We start from the raw sequence: 19,850 nt of genomic DNA on the forward strand, positions 1-19,850 counted from the left end.
TGGCCAAAGCAAAATACAGGCATATATGACTCTCCATCCGTTGGGTACAATCTGATGTGGGGCCATATTGATAAGACTCAGCAGCTCTCGTACTACCCGGGGAAAGGGCAGTCGGAAACCAGAACAAAACATGGTTTCGTATAGATAGACCTCGTGTGCGTCAGCACGCACAATGGCACCCACCTGCTCATCATCAAATCGAAGCTTCACTGAGCTCGGGATGAAACATTCCTCCCAGATTCTAGCCTCGTCAGCTTTGGTAAGTTCCGACCACCAGCAGGCTGGGTAAGTATTGCCACCTAGACCATTGGAGCTAGATCCCTCGTCGATAGACATAGTGATAGAAAAGAAAAAAGATTGAGGAGAAGTAGGTGTTTGGAGAAATAAAGGAGAGAAGCCGAGATTTAATCACCAAAAAATGGAAAACTGATAGATACAAAAGTTCAAGTCATTCCTTATTTAAAGGGGCTCACCTCGGTAGCAGGGGCATTAAATGTGCCAAGAAGCGAAAGGGCCTCGGAATTTCAACCGATGCCGCCTGCAGATGACGTGTGCAGGGTACTCGAAAGCCAGCATTAATGAAGCGACAGGGACTCGGAATTTCAACCGACGCCGCCTGCAGATGACGCGTGGAGGGTACTCGAAAGCCAGCATTAATGAAGGGACAGGGTCTCGGAATGCCAACGCTGCCTGGAAATTTAAAATTCAAATTTTACTGCCTTAGTTATCCGAGACGGAGTCGGAAAGTCATTGACTGTCTCAAAACTTCTCTTAAGAAAGCTGGCCTCGGTAGGTAGACCCATTCCGTCAAGACATGAAATTTCTTTAGTTCTGTAAACTTCGAAATTGGGGGGCAACTGTTGAGTCATGGATCAACCCATTTAAATATTCAATAGTCTTCAGGCCCAATCTAAGAAAGCCCAAGACCTGGACCTAAGACTCATGAATCCGAGACCTACGTCTGAGACCCAGTAAGCCGAGTCTTTGGTATCCAAGACTATTAAATCCGAGACCCCTTAAGCCGAGACCGTAAAGTCCGAGACTAACTCAGGACATACAGGTCTCGGTAAAGGGAATAACTCTGATATCCTAAAAGATATTACTGTTAGTAAATAAGTAATCTTATTGTTTACTAAGGTATCGTATCTATTTACAATCTAAATCTTATATATATCAATGAAGATACGCCAATTAGCATCTAAGGTCACAAGGGCGACCGAGTCCCACTCGGTCCCCTGATCTCAGGACATTAAAATCACAGAACAACTAACAAACATGATCCTACATTCAAATGTTTGCTCAGCCGATATCAAGGGATAAGATTCCTGAGTGTATGGGAAATCAAATCCTCTCCTTGCCTATAAATACAAGTCATATTATCAAAGCAAAGGTGATCACAACTCTCTCAATCTGAGCTTTATAGTTGTTGCTAATATCCTTTCTCTTACTTATTCTGACTTAGGCAACGGAGTGTTCCCGCTGGCTCACCCCCGGTCGCTTCGATCCTTCTTTCTTCTTTGTTGTGCAGTTAAATAGTTCGTGTGTTGGTCAATTCAAGCTCGGCAGGGGTGCCACGTTACCATTTGGAAAACTGTGATTCTACAAAACCAAACCCATTAATATCATAAAAAATTGGTATTCAAAACTCACTCCTCCTGATTAACGGTTTGAAGAAAGATTTTTTCAATCTCAGTTTTCCATTTCAGCAGATAAACTCTATGAATGGAATATCGATGGCTTGTCTGAACAAGAAGTGTTAAATAAAATGACTCACATGTCCATGGTTGCTAATGCCTACGTTACCAATCACAATTTAAACCAATCAGAAATTGTTGGTCTGCTTTCTACTGGTTTCTCTGAAACTCTTCGGAATTGGTGGGACAAACACCTTACTAAAGAATCTCGAGAAACAATTAGGAAAGCTGTCAAGAAAGATGAAGATGGTTTTCCAATATTTGATGAACAACGTGGCACAGGTGAACCTGATAGCGTTAACACATTAATTTATACCATTATTAAACATTTTATTGAAACACCATCTAACATTACTTCTCGTATCTCTGATTACCTAAATAATCTTCGTTGTCCTACTATGTCTGATTATTGATGGTATCAAGATGTTTTTCTTTCTAGTGTTTTGGTTAGATCTGATAGTCAGAAACCTTATTGGGAAGAAAAATTTATTGATGGATTACTTTCATTATTTGCTCACAAAGTTAAGAATGAACTTATTAACTCTAACACTGGATTTATTGAATATGAAAACTTAATTTATGGTGATTTGTTTTCTATCGATAAAAAACTTTGCATAAAAATGTGCATTGACCAAAAAATGATAAGACAACAATTGAAGAGCACTAAAAAAGCTAAATATGAAATGGGTAATTTCTGCGAACAATTTGGGTTACCTCCTATGGCTCCCTCTCAGAGAAATAGAAAGAAAGCCGATAGAGTTTTGAAGAAAAGACCTGCTTCATATTACAAAAGTTACAAGAAAAGAAGATTTAATAAACCCGTTAAAAAATTTTCGGCTAAAAAACCCAAAAAGAATACCTTCAAATTCGATAAATATTTCTCCAAAGGAAAATGTTTAATTGCGGAAAATCAGGACATTTTGTTGACAAATGCCCAGAACCGCCCAAAAATTGAAAAAAGAAATTAATGCCTTAAAAATTGATGACAATGAAAAAGAAATTCTTTTTAGAATTCTACAATCAGTTAATTCTTCTGATTCATCTAACAGTGATTTTTTAACAACCTCAAGTGACTCTGATTACCATTCTGCTAGTGAATTCTCTGACAATGATTTGAAAATTGGTTATAATGATTCTTGCTGCAAAAATGTCAAAACTTGCAATGTTCTCACAAAAACTGAAGAACAAGAAAAATTTGCTAATCACTTTAATTTCAAAAATTGAAAATCCTGAACTAAAAGAAGACTATCTTAAAAAACTCAGGAATACGATGATTAAAAATGGCAATAAACCTAACAATTCAAAAATCTCTCTTGATGAAACTTTGGAGCGATTTTCTAAACAAAAATCCAAAGAGACTACTATCTCAGATTTGCATCATGAGATTAGTAATATCAACAAAAAAATTGTTGATTTAAAAAATGACCTGTACACTGTTAAAACGGACAATAACAATTTAAAACAACAACATTTAATTCTGAAACTTCATGATTGTTTTCACGATAACAATTCTGATAATGATAAACAATCTGAGCACTCTGATGAAGTAGAATCTAGCAATAAAGTGATTTCCAATAAAGTCAAGATTGTCAGTCTTATTAACAAGGTTGTTCCACCTAAATGATATTCTAAAGTTAATATCATTGTTGCTCCTGATTATACTCTTGACGTCATTGCTTTGATTGATTTTGGTGCTGACTTGAATTGTAATCAAGAAGGGTTAGTACCTAGTAAATATTTTGAAAAATCCACTGAAAAATTAAATTCTGCCAGTGGAAGCCGTTTACAAATTAAGTATGAATTGAATAATGTCCATGTTTGCCAGAACAATGTTTGTTTTGATACTCCTGTTGTCCTTGTTAAAAATATGTTTGAAAAAGTTATTCTTGGACTTCCCTTCATTGCCATGCTTTATCCTTTCACTGTTGATGAAACTGGTGTTTCAACCATTAAAATGGGCGTTGAAGTAAAATTCTATTTTGCTTCCAAATTTGAAATTGATGTTAGTCGCTTGAACATTATCTCTGCTAAAACTAAGCATTTAAACTTTTTGAAACAAGAAGTTAAATACAAAAAGATTGCTGAACAACTTTCTGATAAATTACTGCAATCTAAGATTACAGCTTTCAATGCTTTGATCATTGATCTAGTTTGCTCTGAACTTCCTACTGCCTTTTAGCATAGGAAAAAGCACATTGTTTCTTTACCATATACTGAAATAAAATTTCCACTAAAGCCAGGCAATTCAAATGAATGCTGAAACTTTAGATTTTTGCCAAAAAGAAATTGCCGATTTACTTGTCAAATGTATCATTCGTAAGAGCAAGTCTCCTTGGTCTTGTGCCACCTTTTATGTTATGATAAATGCTAAAGTCAAAAGGGGAACTCCTAGACTAGTAATTAATTACAAACCACTCAATGATGTGCTAGAATGGATTAGGTACCCCATCCCTAATAGGAAGGACTTAGTTAGTTGCATTAGTGAGGCTCTAGTCTTTTCTAAGTTCGACATGAAGTCAGGGTTCTGGCAAATCTAGATTAATGATAAGGATAGGTATAAGATTGCTTTTACTACTCCTTTTGGGCATTATGAGTGGAATGTCATGCCTTTCGGTCTGAAGAATGCTCCTAGTGAATTCCAAAACATCATGAACAATATCTTCAATCCCTTCAGTCATTTTACCATCGTTTACATTAATGATGTTTTGATTTATTCAAAATCTATTGATGAACACTGGAAACATTTGAATTCGTTTCTAGAAACAGTCAAACACAATGGACTTGTTGTCTGCTAAAAAGATCAAGCTTTTCCAAACCAAAATTAGATTCCTTGGTTTTGACATTTCTAAAGGTTAGGAAAGACCCATTGATAGAGCTATTCAGTTCGCCGATAAATTTCCTGATGTTATCATTGATAAAACCTAGCTGCAAAGATTCTTAGGTTCTTTAAATTACATTGCGGATTTCTACAAAGACATAAGAAAACACTGCAAGCCCTTGTTTGACCGTTTACTAAATCCTCCTCCTCCTTGGACTAACATTCACACTTCACTCATCAGAGAGATTAAAACTCATGTCAAGACCTTACCCTGCTTAGGTATTCCTTCCGATAATGCTTTCAAAAGCGTTGACACGAATGCTTATGAAATTGGATTCGGAGGCATTCTAAAACAAGTTATTTCTCCAAGATCTCCCAAACAAATTGTTCGATTCCATTCCGGATCCTGGAACAATGCGCAAGCTAATTATAGTACTATTAAGAAAGAAATTCTTTATGTCGTTTTATGCATTACTAAATTTCAATCTGATTTGTTAAATCGAAAGTTTTTCTTACGCATTGATTGTAAATCTGCTAAATACATTATGAAAAAAGATGTTGAAAACATTGCATCAAAACCAATTTTTGCCAGATGGCAAGCCGTTTTAAGCGTTTTTGATTTTGATATTGAATACATTAAAGGTTCCAATAACTCTATTATGGATTTTCTCATTCGTGAATTTTTGCAGTGTCAGCATGGCAAGCAAAAATGGTAAGGAGAAGATTGACTCTAAGTCTTTGGTCTTAAAACCAAAGTCTGCCATTACTACTCCCGTTACTAATTCATCTGTTGCTCTCGCTAACCGTTTCTCAGCTTTTGGTCCCGAATCACCAGCTACCTACTCCAGTGCTCTCGTTTCAGATTATGACCCTTTTGTCATTTCTTCTAAAAAATCCACTATTCCTTTCATTAAATACTATAAAACATCAGCTTATGTCGTTCTTCCTTACTCCGAGCATTTATTTCATATTGAGATAAACCATTCCCACATTAAATCTCCTACTTAAATTGTCGCTTCTTACTTTTCTTCCCAGTTTCATTGGATCCCTGAGCATCCTCTGAAAACCCTTTCATACTACACTAATATCATGCTCCAGACAAAGTCTGTTCATTTCAAACCCATTTACAGTAAAACCGAACCCAAAAAACTACTTTATCATAGTGTCTATTTTGATAGAATCATTCCTGAAAAAGATTGGGGGAACATCCCTCGAACCCAAGAAAATTGGAAGATTTCCCCATCATGTTTGCTATTATGATTACATTGATGCCTGGTACAAATTTATGCTCTACCAAAACCCCAAGTTTGACCACTCTTGGTTCATAAACTTTGATAAAGAATTTGGAGGCATCGTCCCTCTTGGTTCTCCAGATGGTGGATAAAGTTTGGTCTTATTCCTGATATCCTCCCACTAAAACTCGTTGAGACTTTGAAATCATTCAAAAATCTCTACAATACTGATGAACATGAGGCCAAATTTCCCAACATTCTGCATCTTGTCAAAAAGTTCAAAATTCCTTGGATCATAAAAGGGCAATATGTCATTCTTGATGACTAGCTAGAACGACATTGGTATGTAAAATGGTGGGATAATTACCCACGGGTTGATAATATCGTTGAGAATGTCAAAAATCTAGCCCATTTGCCAAAAATCCAAGCCTCTCCAATTCCCAATCAATTAACCATTGGCAATCCTACCAAAATGATAACTCCTAGTACTTTCCTTTCCCCTCCCAAAGATGACGCTACTCCCGCTACTTCTTCCAATTCTTCTAAGAAAAAATCTTCTATGAAGAAAAAAAGAAAAGAAGGACATTTTAAAAGCACTTACAGACTCTCTCAATGATAATTCTTATGAAGATGAAGAAGAAAATTCTGATGCATTTTCTGAAGCTACTTTTAACCTTATGAGAGAATGGTATGGAAATTCTGGTTTCCTTGGTGATAGCCCCGATAACTATTATCTCGGAATTGAAGACTTATAATCATTTGCCCTCCACAGTGGCACCGTTCATTTGTCCTTCACAGTGGCACCGCTCACTTGTCCTTCACAGTGGCACCATTCATCTGTCCTTCTCAGTGGCACCGATCATTTGCCCTTCATAGTGGCACCACTCACTTGCCCTTCACAGTGGCACCGTTCAACTTGCCTTTTACAAAGACACAGCTACATTTACCCACCAGGGTACCATTTCTATTCTTGGAGACATTTGCCTATCATCATGGCACAGTTTCTATTTTGCCTGCCGACACTACAGTTTCTGCTACAGTGCCTGCCGACACTATAGTTTCTGCTACAGTTCCTGCCGACACTACAGTTTTTCTACAGTTTCTACCGATACTACAGTTCTTTACTTTTACTGTTAACTTTCTCAATGTAATTTTTATTTACCCATTAGATTTTGTCTATAAAAGGATGGATCCCCCCCATTATAAGGCAGAAACTTTTAGCCTAAACACTGAAGTCATTCTGAAACTACCCTGCCTAATATTTGTAATCTTTTCTGCTCTTGTGTACTTTCACTACTTCTAAACTACGTTTGAATCTGTAAGTACTCATGTTAATCAGATCTTTTGATATCTTTTCATTATCAATCTTTTGCATCATGTTTATTTTACTTGCAATTACCACCTACATGGATGGTTCTACTGCTTTATTTTCATTTATTTTCAATTAATTTTTATTAATTATCTTCCCCTTCCATTTAATATATGTATATGTGTGTATATATATATATATATATATATATATATATAAAATGAGCATGCTGTGAGAAGTTTTGCAAAAGAATAATAAACATTTTAAGCTCTCACTCTTGCCTAGCGTGGGATAATTATGCAATTGGGGCAATTTTTTTTTTTTTTTTTTCAAAAAACAAATTGTAGTGTGCAGTGTAGCATGGGGGTTTATGAGATTTTTTTCGCAGAAGAACCCCCCATGCCCCACTGTAGCACACGGAACCCCTCCCCCCCATGCCACACTGCAGTGCACCCATGTGGGGGGTTTCCCCCTGCAACACAAAAATCCCCCATGCCCCCACTACAGTGCAAGTCAAAAACCCATGCTGAAAGCCTGAAACCCTTCTATCACAGAGATGAGCAAAAGCTTCATCTCCGTGAGCTATAACTCACCTGCGATGGGATAATAATTTCTGCCTGGATCTCCCACGCTCTGGAGCAGCTCCAACCGCGGCAACGAAAAGGACAAATTGAAGGGTTGGGAAGAGATGCTCATATATGGGTATGGTTGTCATTACGTGAAATTTGTAAGGTTTTATTTGTCCGTGCATATATTTCATTAAACACTAAACTACGGCGCGCCTTTCTTCCAAAAGTCCGTTTGAGCAGAAGTCTCAATATCTAGCTTTGAGGCAAACGTAGGTTTGAGCGTTTGAAACCTCAAAAGCCCTCTCAAATGATTTATCAAAACGACCCTATTTTTCTGAAACGAGCTTTTTAGGATCTAGAAGCGCGTTTTGGGTTTGCAGCCGCAGACCCAAACATGCTCTAAACCTACCACTATCTTTCTCTTATGGTAGGCAACAGTCTTGGAGCTTTTCAGCTTGTTCTTCTGGTAGCCATCAACTTTGGTCGTCCAGTCCACTTTTCCAACCAATAAACCTTCAAACAACATCCCTATTCAGAAAATAACCCCTCTTCATGCTGGGAATATGATTGCAAATCAAAATATCTACAAAAAGGAAGAATCAAATTCCCATTCACAAGAACTCTTTATGAAAAACATGTGAAGAACAATTGCTATTTAAAATTAAATTGCAAGAATGAAGAACACTAACTTGGATATCAATGGCCACTCCTGGCTTTGAGCAAAATTTTTTTTGCTTCTCTAAGAACATGTTATTTCTTGTTCAAGAACACGAAAAACAAATTCTTTTCTTTTCTTTTTTCAAGAACACGAAGAACAAGTTCTTCTTTCTTCAAGAACACGACAAATGTCAGGGATGTTGAGACCTATAGATCTTCTCACCAATGAATTATAATAACCAAGAGAGTGTGGACTCTTACTTGGCTCTTTAAATCTTAAACTTTTGTTCTTCGTGAGTTAACACAATAGCTATTAATTCTCATAGAGTTTCTGAAAATTAATTATCAAGAGAAGTTGATAGGATGAGTGAGTGATTTGAGAGCTCCAGCGCTTCTCTATTTATAGGCTAAGCAGGGAAGCAGAGTTTTAGACTTAAGAAATGTGGGACTAGGAACAAAAAAGAAATGCAAGAGGCTCTTGGATTAAGTATGGACGGCTAGGGTATAACCTCCATACAAGTGGCCGCTTGGTCCAAGGATAGAATCTCCTTGGGCCATGCATTCCCATCCGTTGGAATTGGGCCTGGGTTTTTCCTAGCCCTTCTCCTTGTCTCCAACGCATAGGGCTTCCTTGGCCTTATGCGTTCCACTATGCTATTGGGCCTCTAGGTTTTATCCCAAGCCCAATTACATCATATCTCTTTAGCTCATGTTTTAAATAAATAAAACATTTAGCCAAATAAATAAGAAAGCTTTATTATGGTTAAATTACATCAATTGGTGATAAACCTAAAGGGAAAAATATTATTGACTTAAATATGTTCGTAACCATGTCTCCTTGACATTTATTACGCAACAATATTTTAATCACAATTAATTTAACTAAATAATTGTGACTGCACTCTAATAAATATTTTTGATTAAACTATTAATCCCTTTGACTTACTTAATGTTGACTAATGATTCCTACATAAAATATTCCGTAGCAGAATTAAGGATAATGATACTATCACTTAATTCTCTACCTTTTTATCCTTGAGTCACTGATTTTACGTTATTCTCATACTTGTGCAAAGTAAATGTATATATTTTGGTATGCCAACCAAAATACTTCGACCGAAGACTCTAAGAATAATATCTATAAAATCTAAAACAAGAGGAAATTTTTTATCTCTTTATTCTCCGACAAAAAATTTGGATTCCCTCTTGGAAAAGGCTTTTCCACAATATTTCATGTGATCACCCAATGTATTGAGGTTATTTCGACCGATGATAGGTCTCACTCTTTGATAGATCAAAGCAACCTACATGAAACATCTAAGTCCACAATTCTCTAAGAATTTAGAATCAAAGTCTAAAGTAGTCTTTTAAAGAGTTATAGACAGTATCTTTATGAAAATACAACTCCTTGGTCTATTCGGTGCCTTAGGATCTCATCACCTACACATCAATCCAAAGTCACCGTTTCGCTTGATCAATGTAGATCATCAAGATTTGATGTGTAATAGTCTTTCTCAAATGGAATGCCCAGTTCCATTTATTGACTGCCAACATTATATGTTTAAGGATTACAAGGATTATGGAATAAGATCATATGTGATAACCATGTTACTCACACCAATAGCCATATTCAATGATATCCTAAGACCTTTCACATGCATAATAAATATGACGAGCTTGGTAATAAGCATGTAGAAGACATTTTATATGCCATATGCTCAAACCATTTAATCAATGAATATAACATGTATTCATTACAAACATTTCAATGTCAACACAAATATAAAATCATTGAGATTCATGGCACATTTCCCAACACTTCAGATGCGTGAAAGAAGAGAAAATGGGCTATGTTACAACTGTGAGGAGAAGTGGAATCCCTCTCACAGATGTAAAATCCCTAAACTTTACCTCATGACTGGAGTTGAGCTACCAGAGAAGGAGAAAATTGATGAAGTCTTCTACGACTCCACGGATGTGGATGAGCCATTGTTGAAGTCAGCTTCAGGGGAACGGTCAGAACCTGAGATATCACTACATGCAATCTTCGGGTCTGTCAACCCAAACACTATGCAGATAGAGGGATTAATCAACAACACAAGAGTTTGTGATATTGATCAATTCCGGGAGCATCAATAACTTCCTTGATCCTGCATTGCTGAAATAAACTTCCATATTTATCATTTCTACTCTCCAACTCCAGGTGATGGTGGCAAATGGCTCCAAGATTCAAAGTGAAGGGATGTGCAATTCTGTTACTCTCAAGGTGCAACGTAATACAATCATCACCAATTTTTATTTTATTACCCTAAGAAGTTGTGATATTGTTTAGGGAGTAGAATGGCTGAGGACTTTTGGGCCAATCTTATGGGATTTATCTCTTATGACAATACAATATAGTTTAGGAGGACATACTATACTTTTATATGGATTGAATCCTAAGGACTTCACTGTAGAAGAGGGGCACCATTTTCTCAAGCCCTCAAGTTTGAGTAACAAAGGCCTATTGTTGCAAATTTTAGTTCAAGACACAGATTATGCAGATTCTCTTATTCCTATATCAATATGTGCTCTACTAACTAAATTTGGAACTATTTTTGAGGAACCTTAGAGATTGCCTCCTCCTAGAACCCATGATCATCACATTCGGCTAAAATGATCACAAACCATCAGTGTCAAACCTTACCGTTACCTTTACTTTCAAAAGACTGAAATCGAAAAAATTGTTCAAGAACTTTTAGCTTCGGGGGTTATTAAGCCTAGCCAAATCCCTTTCTCTGCTCTCGTATTGTTGGTAAGGAATGCGGGTGGTAGTTGGCGTATGTGTGTGGATTATAGTGCTTTGAATCAAGAAACGAATAAGGATAAATACCCTACCTCTATCATTGATGAGTTATTGGATGAATTGCATGGGGTTGAAAATTTTTTGAAGCTAGATTTAAGATCGGGTTATCACTAAATCCGAGTCCATCCCGAGGATTGTAGTGACCCAAATAAATTAACTAAGCTTAGGTAGCTTAATTAGAGGGTTAATGTGGGTTTTGGGTCACTAAGGATCGCTAGAGGGGCATTTTGGAAATTTGAAATTTCGGACCGAACGTACGCTAGGGTTGACGGACGTATGCTCTTGTCTATAGTAGAGGACGTATGTGGGGGACCACCATACGTACGCTTGCAATAGTACACAGACGTATGTTGGGGATGACACAGACGTATGCTACTTTTGGAATACCCCTTGGATAATACTTGGATGTACGTTATAGCCTTTAGACCGCTGTGTAAATAGTACTCGGACGTACGCCCAGTAGTACTAGGACGTCCGCTACTTTTCCAAGAAGTTGGTAGCGCCCTCTCCTATAAATACCCCCTACCCCCTTACTCTCACATGCTCATTTGCGCCCTCAAGCTCCCAGAACTCTGTGAGAGTGTGTTTTATGGAGAAGAGAGGAGGTTCTTGAAGTTTCACTTCAAGGAGGTAATATCCTTAAGCTAGCTCGTTTCTTAGCTGTTATGCTATTTAATTGCTAGCTCAGTTATTGGTTTTAAGTTTCTAGCTAGGTTATGCTTTAATCTTGGCAATTTCGTAATATGTCTTGATTTAGCGTGTTTTATATTGCATGGAGACATTATTTTGAGATAGGTAGTCTTAGAAAGCCTTTTGGTAGCCTTAGAAATCGATTTGGGAGGATAGGAGGTCGAATGGACAAAATACGATTCTACCTAAAATCCTTCAGAGTGGACGTACAGCATCGAGCCCGGACGTATAGTCTGAAGCATTTTAGGGAACGCTATTTTGGTTGGCCGTCCGATAGCTCCAGTTTTCTTCTTATAGAGTTGTTTTAGTGGAATTATGACTAATAGAAGGTTTTCCACATATTTGGGAAACCCAGACCGTTCGGAAGAGTATTCAGAGAATTTATACAACCTAGGTGAGTTTTAACTCACATAATGCTCGCTGTTGTTTTCCATGATTGCATGACTATTTTGTGTACCAAAACATGCATATTTGTAACTCTCATGAATTACACTTGTTGCACGTGGACTCTAGCATTTTTTAGAAAAACCCTGTGCAGAATTTGTTAAAAAAGTGAGACTTGTAAAAAGTATACATGTAAAATACAGAAAAGATAAATTGCATCGTATGACATGGTACACCGGTACGTGCAGTATAATGGCCATGGGCTTACTATATATGTTTGCTTTATGGTCAAATGTGTGTATTATATGTGCCTTGGATCCAATGGTTGTTTCGTGACCAGTGCAGCCTTAATGGGTGGTCACTACAAGACAGACATCATTAGCTTTGTGGGCCACCTGAGATCGGACTCGGTCGTGCCGCTAGTGTTATGTACGGTAGTGTACAATGGTCGGGGCACCGGCATTGTATTACAGGTCCCTCGGAATAGCACCAACCCTGCTGAGAAGGGGTAATATCTCGGGTAGACCATACTGTTGAACTATGATTGTTATTCTATATCATATGCATATATCATATACCTGTATCACACCTACGAAAAACTGTCATGATGGAACTGTTGCATACTTTATAAAAATTAGAGTTCATTACAAAAACTGGCATTGGCATTATATGCGTTAACATTCACTAAGTCTTTAGACTTACCCCTTTATTTTAAGTTTTTCCCTCTCCATTAAGAATAATTGTGCGGTTTAGCTAGCTTAGATGAAGATGCATTCGGAGTAGACGTGAGTGATTGCATAGGATCTGATTCGACTAATTTTTTAGGACATGGATCTAATTCGGTTACATTCTCTGTGGACTGATGGAGGAACCGCCCAAGCAGACATGGTCGAGATTGTTAAATCTTTAGTTTTGCTTAAACTTAGGATTTGATCTGTTGACCTTTTGTTAAGACAATTATATTATAGGTTGTAACCTTATTTGATGATGGTCTGATGACCGGTACATTTGATGATTATCTTTATATTATGAGGTATTCTGTTTACTCTGATGTATGAATGTGTGGTGGTGTATGTAATGCTCTTTATTCCTATAGTTTAGAAAGTCTTCTGCTGAGGTCTCTCGTCTAAGAGAGGTTGAAATCCTGAGTCTTGTCCCGTGAGGGATAGGGCTGAGAGATGAACCACGGGATCAATTACTAGTTAATTGACTTGCCCATCGGTGTCGTTACAAGGATATACCTAAAACTTGACTTTAAGATGCATGAAGGTCACTATGAATTCTTAGTGATGCCCTTCGGTCTCACTAATGCACTTTCTACATTCCAAGGGTTGATGAATGATCTTTTTACACCCTACTTAAGAGGGTTTGTGTTGGTTTTCTTTGATGACATCTTGGTCTATAATTCATTGAACGGCCACTTAAACCATTTAAAGATTGTTTTGGAAGTGCTGCAGGATAATCAACTATATGCTAAGAGGTCTAAATGCAAATTTGGGGTTGCAGAAATTGACTAATTGGGTCACTTGATCTCTAATGAGGGGGTACGAACAAACCCTACCAAGCTGGATTCCATGCTTAAATGGCCTATACCTCATTTTATCAAATCCTTAAGGGGGTTTTTGGGCTTGACCGACTACTATAGGAAATTTATCCAAGGTTATGGCATACTGGCAGCTCCCTTGATAGCTCTCTTGAAGAAAAACACATTCCATTGGGATGAGAGAGCAACTGAGGCATTTCTCTCCTTCAAGCAAGCTATGACAACCCCAAGTGTTGCGCTTACCAGACTTCACTAAGACTTTTACAATTGAGTGTGATGTGTCAGGTACGTGCCTGAGGTCAGTTCTAATGCAAGAAGGACATCCCATTGCTTTTCTCAACAAGGCATTGAAGGGCCACGCTCTCTTTCTCTCTACTTATGAAAAGGAGCTGCTATCCTTGGTAACAACTGTCCAAAAATGGCAACCTTATTTGCTAGGGCGTTTTTTTAAAGTGAAGATAAATCAACAATCTTTGAAATTTCTCCTAGAATAGAAGGTTGGAACCGTGTCCCAACAAAGGTGGATTTTTAAGTTACGTGGATATGATTTTGTCATTGAGTATAAGAAAGGGAAGGAAAACAAAGAGGCATAAGCTTTACCTAGAAGATTTGAAGACCCTTCAGGACAAGAGGAGTTCTCCATTTCCTTGATCTTATTCCCCACACCTGCTTGGGAGAAGGAATTGAAGGCTTTCTACCTATTTGATATTGAAACAAAGGAATTGCTACTCAAACTACAACAGGGGCAGCTTACACCTAAAGGATACTCCTTGCAATAAGGCTTAATTCTGAATAAATGTCGAATCTAGATAGTTAAACACTCACCTTTCTAGCTGCAGTTGTTGAGTTATATTCACTCAAATCCCATTATAGGACATTCCGGCTATCACAAGACTGTACAGAGACCAAAGTGGGACTTTTATTAGAAGGGCATGCGTAAAGACATCAAAATATCTATCAAGGAGTGTGAGGTGCAAATCAACAAATATGAAACAGTTCATCCTGCAGGGTTACTCCAGCCACTACCTATACTTAGCAGTATATGGTAAGACATATCAATGAATTTCATTGAAGGATTACCTACATCTCATGGGTCTAGTGTAATCCTAGTGGTTGTGGATCAGTTTACCAAATATTGACATTTCATATCTCTCTCCCACCCTTATACAACTTCTAAACTTGCACACAATTTCTTAACCAATATCCTGAAACTCCATGGGATGCCCAAGACCATTGTGTCAGACATAGACCCTATTTTCACAAGCTCTTGTTGGAGGGAACTATTTCATCTACAAGGTATCTCTCTCACATTCAGTTGAGCGTATCACCCTCAATCGGATGGTCAGACCGAAGCCTTGAACAAGTGCTTGGAAATGTATCTAAGGTGTTATGCGGGAGTTAGACCTAAGGAATGGAGTTTATGGCTACCGATGGCAGAGTGGTGGTATAACACAAACCACCACTCCTCTACGGGGATCACTCCCTTTGAAGCACTATACGAGTACTCTCCCCCATCCCTCTTGTCCTATGTCCTTGGCACCTCAGCCAATCTTGCTATCGATACTCAACTCAAAGACTGTAATACAATCGTCAACCTTCTCAAGGACCATTTACATTAGGCTCAAAATTACATGAAGGTTCAGGCGGATAAGAATCAAATAGAAAGGGAATTTCAAGAAAGGGATTGGGCTTATCTCTGCTTGCAACCTTACCGCCAAAAGTCTTTAGCCATGCGCAAGAATCTGAAGCTTTCTCCAAGATTTTAAGGCCCATCTTAAATTTTGCAGAGGATTGGTACCGTAGCTTAGAGCACTCCTTGCAGCCTCACCAAAACCTTTTTTTTGGTTATTTTGGTGAGCCAAATTAATAAAAGTGGCTTAAATCTCCACTTTTCAGACTCACTACTTTAACAAAAAAAAAAAAAAAAAAATAGTGAAATGAACAATACTCATCAAATATAAAAAGTACTATTCACTCATCTATTGATTAAACAACTTATTTCTCTCTCTTCCTTTTTGCTTTTTGTTTCTCTCTCTTCCTTTAATAGTTAAAAAAAGAATAAACAAATGTTTGAAAAAAGAATATTTAAATGAAATAGTGAAAGTGGATTGTTAAAATAGTGAGACTGCTGGGTGATAAGTGACAAATATTGCATACTTGGACCCCTTTATTTACATTAGTTAATCTTTTAGATTTGTCGTTATTTAATGTTTTGTGTTAGTTTTGTGTTTTTAATATTTTGTATGTCATTCAAGAAAAACTACAGCTTTAAAGGGAAAACTGCAAAGTTTGAAAGAAAGCATACTTTGAGAAGACCTAGATAATGTGGTTAAGTTTAACCAAATCCAAGAAAAAAGTTAAATCGGATTAAAGATTATATTAGATAAGATTTCAGATTGGATTCAAATTCAGATTCTGTACACGTCTCAGTATTTTGATCATAACTTTCGGCTCATATATCTGATTGAAGTGATTCAAGTGGCATTGGAAAGCTAACTCAAAATACTACAATTCGTTATGAAATTGGATTTTCCTAATTCGGACGGTTACTATGCCAAAATCACCCCAGCAATAAAAGGACACAAATCTAGACGAATCCTATTTTGATTTCAGACTTCTATTTTGACTCGGAGACACACCTTCGAATTATCTAGGATTACTTGGGCTTCTAGGACTTTCCAAAGCCTATAAATAGACCTCTTTGCATTCAAGAAAATATACAATTCCAGAGAGTAGTTTTGGGATACAATTTTGGAGACAGAATGTAATCCACAACTTTTCTTTTAGTTTAGGCTCCATTTACTTCAGCGTAAAATGGTTTCCAGAAAATGATTTCCACATTTTACGGTGTTTTCTTCAACGTAAAATGGTGGTCAATGGAAAATATTTTCCTTTTGACCAAAAATTCTTAATTAATTTTAGAAAAATGGTTTACGGTTTTGAAAAATGGTGGTCAATGGAAAATATTTTCCTTTTGACTGAAAATTATTCATTAATTTTTAGAAAATGGTTTACAGTTTTGAAAACCATAAACCATTTTCCAACTTTCAGCATCTCGTTTTCAAATAGACGGACCTTGCCAAGACCCTCCCAAAACCTTGCCGGAACTTGCCTAGGACTCGCCCGAGACTTGACTGGGACCTTGTCGAGACATGCCCAGGACTTGGCCGGGACCTGGCCGAGACTCGCCTAGGACTTGACTAGGACTCGCCTGGGACTTGATAGGGACACACCCGGGACTTGCCCGGGACCCGCTCGGGACTTGATCAGGACTTGACTGGGACCCGCCTGGGACTTGACCGGACTTGCCCGGGACCCTGCGGGGACCTGCACAGGACCCCGCCAGGACCCGCCCAGGACTTGCCTAGGACCCTGCCAGGACCCGCCTGAGACTTGGTTGGGACTTGCCAGAGACTTGCCTGAGACATGCCCGGGACCCTGCCAGGAGCCTCCTATGACTTGACCGAGGCTTGACTAGGACCCGCCTAGGACTTGGCCGGACCTGCCCCAGACCCGCCTTGGACTTGCTAGAGACCTCGTCGGGACCTACCTGGGACCCACCCGGTACTTGACCCAACCTGCCCAAGACCCACCTAGGACGCACCTGTGACATGCTCGAGACCTTGCCAGGACCCCGCCGAAGACTTGATCGGTACTTGGCCGAGACTTGACTGGGACATAATCGAGACTCGCCCGGGACCCCGCTGTGACCCGCCTGGGACTTGATCGGGACCTCGTCGATACCTACCCAGGACTTTCCCGAGACCCATCAGGACCTAAATCGGCCAAGGCCAGTTAGGTCCTAGCAGGGTCTCTGGCAGGGTCTCGGGCGAGTCCCAATAAAGTCCCGAGCAGGTCCCAGGCAAGTCCCGGGTGGGTCTCGGTCGAGTCTAGGGTGGGTTTCGGCAGGGTCCTAGGTGGGTCCCAAGCAGGTCTGGTCAAGTCCCGAGCGGGTCCTAGTCAAGTCTTAGGCGGGTTCTGAGCAGGTCCCGACAGGGTCTCGGGCAAGTCCCTAGCGGGGTCCTGGGCAGGTCTCGGCAGCGTCCCAAGCAAGTCCAAGCGGGTCCCGGTCAAGTCCTGGGCTGGTCCTGGCGGAGTCCCTGATAAGTGCTAAAATATTCATATTTTCAGCCCTTAACTTACATGATTTAATCCTTTGGTTTTGGTTAATTAGGTCATTTTAATTCATTTTTGTGTTTTTCATACTTTTGTAGGCTTTTGGAAGAAAATGAAGTAAATCTAGATGATTTGGGCTCAAAAGAGAGAAGATGAAAAATTGGGAGCTCTCTGACACTGCGATCGATCCCAGGGTACCTGCGATCGAGCGCAGTACCCGAGAAGACAAAGCACAATCCAGGCTAGGAGTGATCGAGCGCATGACAGAAGAAGATCGATCGCAGACCTGCGATCGAGCGCATACGGGTTGCGATCGATCGCACCTGTGCGCAGGAGACATATCAAGTGACGGCCAGATTGTCATTCTTTCCATATTAGGGTTTTCCAACTCCCAATTGTAATAGGTTTTGAAACCCTACGAAATCCCTAGGTTTACTACTTTGTCAAGGACTTCTAAAGCCTATAAATAGACCCTTAAGCCTCTAGAATAGGTATGCTTTGTAAGGAGAAGAAGAGGAGCTCTTCAAGTTCAAGTCTCGGGTTTATTCTTTTCCTTTCTTTCTTTTTTCTTTATGAAAATGTTTAACATCAATTTTATGTGTAGCTAATTTAATTAGTAGGGCTAGATTGAAGCCCTAGTTATGTTTAGTTAATATTTCAATATTAGCGCCTTTGTAATAATCTTGTTGTGCTATTTAACTTGATTAATGCCTACTTACATGAATTCCTCATATGTGTGTGCCTAATCAACATATGCATGTGGTATGAACTAATTAGTTAAATCAATTTGGATGGTCGAGTCCTGGGTTTAACATAAGTAACAAAAGAATCCACACCGCGATTCTTAGGTTAATCAACATGGGGAACCGGGAATATATGCCATGCCCTAGGCCTCATGTGTTTGTCGATTTCCATAGAACATATGATTTCCTAAGGAACAACTTAGTATACATCATGCTAAATCCCTTAGAAAAGAAAAGAGTTAGAGTATACGCCATGCCTAACTTGTTGCTTAGGGAAATCCATTGCCTTAGGAGTATACGCCATGCCCTTAGGTTGACAAACATTAGATATGCATAACATGATCAAAGCATTGGCATATTGTTATATTAGCTAAATATAATTAGTGGTGGATATCAAAGCTCTACCTTTTATTATCATCACTTAGACAATCAATCTTTGTTTTACTTAAGGAATTTATCTTTAAACAAAAATTCAGCAATCCTCGTGGGAATGATCCTGTACTTGCACCATATACTACTATGTTGACCTTGTGCACTTGCAGGTAAAACGTACAATTATTTACCTATTAATTTAGGTAGATATATATTTTGCACATCAAGTTTTTGGCGCCGTTGCCGAGGATTGTTTGATTTTGTTTGGAATTTTTTTTCCTTTATTTTATTTTTGTTTTAAATTTTTCTGTTTTTCTAGTTTTTTCTGCAGTTCCTGTTTTGCCTTTAGAGGTGCGCTCGAGCACCAAACCAGGGCGATTGAGTGCACCAGTGCGATTGATCACACATCCAGAGAGCAGCATAGTTACTGCACTAATTACAGATATGATTTATTTCTTTTATTTATCTTTTTATTTTTATTTTGTTATTTAATTTTCTTTTTCTTTTAATCATGTTGAGAAACAATACACCTCCGGTGCGAAGACCTATGGAAAGTTCATTCAGTTACCAGATCCTCAACCAGCCATCATGCATTAATTTTCAGCCCATTGTGCAGAGCAGTTACGATTTATCTCCATTGCTCAATATGATTCCACACTATAAAGGCACACCTACAGAGAACCCATATTGGCATATTCGAGAATTTTGTGATCTCTACAAGACTCAAAATATTTAGGGTTTAACTCCAGAAGAAATCAGGTTAATCCTCTTCCCTTTTTCTTTAAAAGATAATGCTAAGAGATGGTACAATTCTTTGGCCGCAGGTTCTATTCATACTTGGGATGAGATAGCCACAAAATTCTTAAAGAAGTTTTTCC

Source organism: Corylus avellana, chromosome 5 (assembly GCF_965113065.1).
Source record: "Corylus avellana chromosome 5, dhCorAvel1.hap1.2, whole genome shotgun sequence".
Classification (NCBI taxonomy): domain Eukaryota; kingdom Viridiplantae; phylum Streptophyta; class Magnoliopsida; order Fagales; family Betulaceae; genus Corylus; species Corylus avellana.